Here is a 6,000-nt window from a genome sequence, read left to right on the forward strand (position 1 = left end):
AAAGGATCATAATAGTGGAGACATGAAGCGTCGTTGAGTGAGGAAGACAGATTTCCCCATCTCTATCCTAGAATCCAGTCTACTCCCAAAACCCTGACAAAAGCCAGGGTATAATTCAGCTTTTTCTCATGATACAATCTGTTCTTAAATCTGTATGCTATGGCCTTAGTGTCATGCCCCTTAACCCATGTAGATAATTTTTTAATCTGGACTTTTACCTCAAACAGGTAACAACATTCAAATAGGGATTTTAGAAGCCCTTGAGAAATTGTCATACAATTTCTTGGGCAAATCTTGGTAGAGAACAATGTGGACATCTGGGAGCCAATGTCATCAGACAACGGAAAGATAAATATTAAGGTTGTGCCATTGACACTTGTTCATAACAGTGCCCAATTAGCTCTCCCCAGGGCACCAGTCTTGCCTTTACTTTTTACTCCTGTCTTTTCAGCTCCTAATGAGGTTTGGGAGCTGCGCTCTCTGCTCATTGGTTGGGTATATCCTGCTTGATGACAAAACTCAGCGTTATGGGAAAACTATCACAGAGGCCTCAGATGTGCATGTAAAGATCACTTTGCCATTGATGCCCAGGCACAAAGACGCTTCTCCACATGAAAGGTGAGCATACGATGGAGGAGCATAGTGCAATAGAAGGTGTCTTGGAGCAGATGCAGAAGGACATTTGTCTCAGCAGCTCCTAGGGCTGGACTCAGAAGAAGCTGCCTGCTCTCATTAGCTAATGTAGGAGGTGGACAGCAATGTTGCATGTTAGGTAAGCTGTTACCAACTGGGGGAGGCAGAACCAGAACTTTCATCAGAACCTAAAGAAGCCCAAAGATCAGGTTCTAGGCCAGAACTGGGGGCAGTGCAATATGATTGTTTTATTCTGTCTGTTTCATTCTGATCAAGGCTGAGAAGAAGCCTTTTTGTGGTATGAAACATTCTGAGCTCTAGGATCAGGACTTTGTCAGCCTGGGACACTGAGAACATCCCACTCTGGCACAACAGACTGTGACAAATGAGTTTCTTTTTCCTCTCCTTTCCCTCATTGCAGACAAAGCTCTAAATCCCTTAGAAGAGAATAACTGTGAGGAGGAAGCCCTGCCCCCATGAGGTGACTCCTGTGTGTCTGTGTCAGGGACAGTGGTAAATTGGAGGACCTACTGCTGTAACTGAAACAGAAGCCCCAGCTCCTCCAAGCTGCCGTTGGGGCAGTTCCACTCATGGGTGACAGTTTGCTTGCATGGGCACCACTTCAGAGAATTGGCCCTCAGCAGATTAGTGAGAGAGAGACACACACAAACACACACACTCCACACTGCAGATTCAACTTAGTATTGAGATGCTGGAGCCAAACATCATCTTAAGGAAAGTGGTTTTTTTTTTTTGAGAGAACTGAAGAGAGAAGGAGAATGTTCTTTGAACTTTGATGTAAGAGTAAATGTGTGGATATCATGTTTGCAGACATCCTTCCTAAGTGGGCTAATGCTGTCACTCCCCATCTCACTTACATGCCAGCAGGACCCTCAGAATGCCAGAGTAAATCCTGGATTTACAACTTATACCATGAGCAACCCCCAATGTCTCTGGTCTACAGACTCTTTCACAAAAGAGTTGTGCTAAAGTAGTTCATCTCTAAGGTCAGTGTCATTCCTTAGGTCAGTCATCCATCAGTAATACTAAAAGAAGGATAGAAAAATTAAGATAAATAAAGCTAAATGTTCACTCAAGGTTGAGAGATCACCAACGATATATTTTTTCCTATTGTAAAATATTTTATCACAGCATTTGGAAACAGCAGATGTCTTGGATTCTGGCAGATCTAGCTAAAGTCCCAGATCTGTGACCTAGCCTTTCTGGACTTTCCATAAGCCTCAATTTCTCCTTTTGTAGAATAAGAGTTGGGGCAACGTAACACTCATAATTATTGTGGAGATTAATAGAAATATTGAATTTTGTTGACCAGCATAGTATCAAGCAATCACAAAATCCTCACTGGATGGTAATGATGATGATGGTGATTTGGGTCATAGAATTTTTCACATGTTTTTCCCCTATCTTGCCCCTTCTAACTCCCCTCTCTCCACTGGCAACCACTACTTTTTTCTCTGTGTCTGTGAGTGTGCTTCTTTTTTGTTACATTCACCAGTTTGGTGTATTTTTAAGATTCCATACATAAGTGATATCATACAGTATTTGTCTTTCTCTGTCTGACATATTTCACTTGAACTACTGTCCCCCAAGTCCATCCATGTTGCTGCAAATGGCAAAATTTCATTCTTTTTTACAGCTAAGTAGCATCCCATTGTATACATATACCACATCTTCTTTATCCATTCATCAGTTCATGGACACTTAGTGTGCTTCCATATCTTAGCTATTGTAAATAATACTGCTATGAACACTGGGATGCATGTATTTTTTTTAATTAGTCTTCTTTGGTTTTTTGGATATATACCCAGGAGTGGAATTGCTGGGTTATATGGTAGTTCTATTTTTAGTTTTTTGAGAAACCTCCATGCTCTTTTCCACAATGACTGCACAAATGTACATTCCCACCAGCACTGTACAAAGGTTCCCTTTTCTCCACATTCTCACCACATTTGTTATTTGTGTTCTTTTTGATGATAGTCATTCTGACACATGTGAAGTGATATCTCATTGTGGTTTTGATTTGCATTTCCCTGATGATTAGCAATGTAGAGCATCTTTTCATGTGCCTGTTAGTCATCTACATTTCTTCTTCGGAGAAATGTCTATTTCGGTCTTCTGTCCATTTTACTTTTTTATTTATTTATTTATTTATTTATTTATTTATTGGCTGCATTGGGTCTTCGTTGCTGGGTGTGAGATTTCTCTAGTTATGGCGAGGGGGCTACTCTTTGTTGTGGTGTGCAGACTTCTCAGTACAGTGGCTTCTCTTGTGGCAGAGCACAAGCTCTAGGTGTGCAGGCTTCAGTAGTTGCAGCACATGGGCTCAGTAGTTGTGGCTCTCCAGCTTAGCTGCTCTGCAGCATGTGGGATCTTCCCAGCCCAGGGATCGAACCCATGTCCACTGCATTGGCAGGTGGACTCTTAACCACTGAACCACCAGCGAAGTCCCTTCTGCTTATTTTTTGATTGGGTTTTTTTTATATTAAGCTGTATGAGCTGTTTGCATATTTTGGAAATTAATCCCTTTCAGTCACATCATTTGCAAATATTTTCTCCCATTCAGTAGGTTGTCTTTTTGTTTTGTTTATGGTTTTCTTTGTTGTACAAAACTTTTAAGTTCAATTAGGTCCCATTTGTTTATTTTTGTTTTTATTTCCATTACTCTAGGAGATGGATCCAAAAGAATATTGCTGTGATTTATTTCAAAGGGTATTCTGACTATGTTTTCCTCTAGGAGTTTTATAGTGTTCAGTCTTACATGTAGGTCTTTAATCTATTTTGAATTTATTTTTGTATATAGTGTTAGAGACTGCTCTAATTTCATTCTTTTACATGTAGCTGTCCAGTTTTCCCAGCACCACTTATTGAAGAGACTGTCTTTTCTCCATTGTATATTCTTGCCTCCTTTGTCACAGAGTAATCGACCATAAGTGCATGGATTTATTTCTGGGCTCTTTATTCTATTCCATTGATCTATGTTTCTGTTTTTGTGCTAGTATCACACTCTTTTGACTACTGTAGCTTTTTAGTATAGTCTGAAGTCAGGGAGCATGATTCCTCCAGCTCTGTTCTTCTTTCTTAAGATCATTTTGGCTATTGGGGTCTTTTATGTTTCCATACAAATTTTAAAATTATTTGTTCTAGTTCTGTGAAAAATGTTATTGGTATTTTGATAGAAATTGCAATGACTCTGTAGATTGCCTTGGGTCGTATGGTCATTTTAACAATATTGATTCTTCTAATCAAGAACATGGTGTATCTTTCCACTGGTTTTCATCATCTGCAATTTCTTTCATCAATGGCTTATACTTTTCGAAGTACAGGTCTCTTACCTCCTTACGTAGCTTTATTCCTAGGTATTTTATTCTTTTTGATGCAATGGTAAATGGGATTGTTTCCTTAATTTCTCCTTCTGATAGTTTATTGTTAGTGTATAGAAATGCAACAAGTTTATAACACAAATTGTAAATAAATATTGTATACGTCAATAAATTGTATACTTCAATAAATTTTTTTAAAAAAAGAAATGCAATAAGTTTCTATTAACTCTGTATCCTGAAACTTTACCTGATTCGTTGATGAGCTCTAGTAGTTTTCTGGCAATGTCTTCAGAATTGTCTATGTATAGTATCGTGTCGTCTGCAAACAGTGACAGTTTTACTGTTGCATATTTTAGATGGGATTTTCAAATGAAATATTACTACTAATACTGTTATGTTTATTTTCAAACTGATAATAATGTAAAACATAATAAATTATTTTAAAATATGCAAATGTAAGTAATCCTGTCCAGTGATCACACTATATTTGAGTATACTAACCACACTAACATTAAAATTGGACATTGATGAACACATAGGAAACATTGACATCATATGCCAAGCTAGGTGCATGCTTTACCTTACTTAATTCTCACACAGCCATAAACAAAATAGATCCTAACATTTTCATTTTACAGAGGCTGAAAGTGAAGTTTACACAAGTTAACTTTCCAAAGATGGCCCATTTCTCCAAGTCTAGAACTCAGCATTGAACTAGTATTGAATTCAGGTCCTTCTGGTTCAAAAACCAAATTGCTCTCTGCCCAGGTGCCTTCTAGAGGAGTCAAGTAACTTGATATTATGCTTGCCTAAGACTTTTGTGCTTGTTGTAATGTCTTCATTGTAGGTTAAGACCAGCGGGTGAAGCTGTTGTGGAAAGAAATGCCCATGGAAATGGGCAATGGGATAACTGTCCAAGAATTCACCTTGGAGGGGTTTCCTGCTGTCCAGCATCTGGGAAAAATCCTCTTTCTGATGCACCTGCTGGCATACCTGCTGTCCATTGCAGCCAATACACTCATAGTGACCATCACCTGTGCTGACTCCCGGCTCCAGACACCTATGTACTTTCTCCTCAGCATTTTCTCCTTCACTGAGTCTTGTGTCATAAGTGCTGTTATTCCTAAGTTGCTGGTCATCTTCCTTTTAGGCAAGCAAACGATTTCCTTTGCCGCCTGTTTCATACAAGCCTTTGTTGTAATATTTCTGGGAGCAATAGTTTTCTTTCTAATATCAGTGATGTCTCTAGATCGATACTTGGCCATTTGCAAGCCTCTTCATTACCCAACCATCATGAATCTGAAGACTTGCTTCCTCTTGGTCACAGCCTGCTTTGCTTTGGGCTTCACTCTCATCACTGCTCTGGTTATTCTTCTGTGGCCCCCATGTCATCCCGTACTTCTTCTGTGACCTTGGCCCCCTGATCCATCTCTCCTGTTCTGACACCAGGTCTGTTGAAAAGTTGGCCTTTGTCCTCCTTTTGTGTATCCTTTTGACATCCCTCATCATAACCATCATTGCGTACAGCAACATAGTAATCACAATCATGCATCTCCCATCAGCCAAGGAGCGACAGAAAGCCTTCTCCACCTGCTCCTCTCACCTCATTGTCCTCTCTCTGATATACGGCAGCTATGTCTTTATATATGTGAAGCCAAAGCAAGTGAACATGATGGACTCCAACAGGGAGGCTTCCCTTGTGAACACGGTGGTGACCCCACTGCTGAACCCTGTCATCTACACTCTACTAAATAAGCAGGTCCACCAGGCTCTGAGGGAGACCATATGCAGAATGAAAATGTCAAGATAAAAAAGAAAGTCACATGACTTTTTTCTGAAGGCTTCAGAAGACCAAGTTTCTTTATTCTGCCGAAGGTAGCAGTCCACAGAATTTCTAGTGGAGAGTCTCTTGCAGACATCACATGACCTCTGTTTGTATATCTATCCCAGCAAAATAAAATCTTTGCTTTCTCAAGCCTTCATTTTACCTTTGTGTGCACAGCTATCTTATTGCTCAATATTCCAC

General features: G+C 39.7%; 1 pseudogene; it reads left to right on the plus strand.

Moving 5' to 3' along the window:
• Nucleotides 1-4,847: 4,847 nt before the first annotated feature.
• Nucleotides 4,848-5,784, plus strand: LOC130853009 (olfactory receptor 49-like; annotated as a pseudogene).
• Nucleotides 5,785-6,000: the final 216 nt, after the last annotated feature.

Source organism: Hippopotamus amphibius, chromosome 5, assembly GCF_030028045.1.
Source record: "Hippopotamus amphibius kiboko isolate mHipAmp2 chromosome 5, mHipAmp2.hap2, whole genome shotgun sequence".
Lineage (NCBI taxonomy): Eukaryota > Metazoa > Chordata > Mammalia > Artiodactyla > Hippopotamidae > Hippopotamus > Hippopotamus amphibius.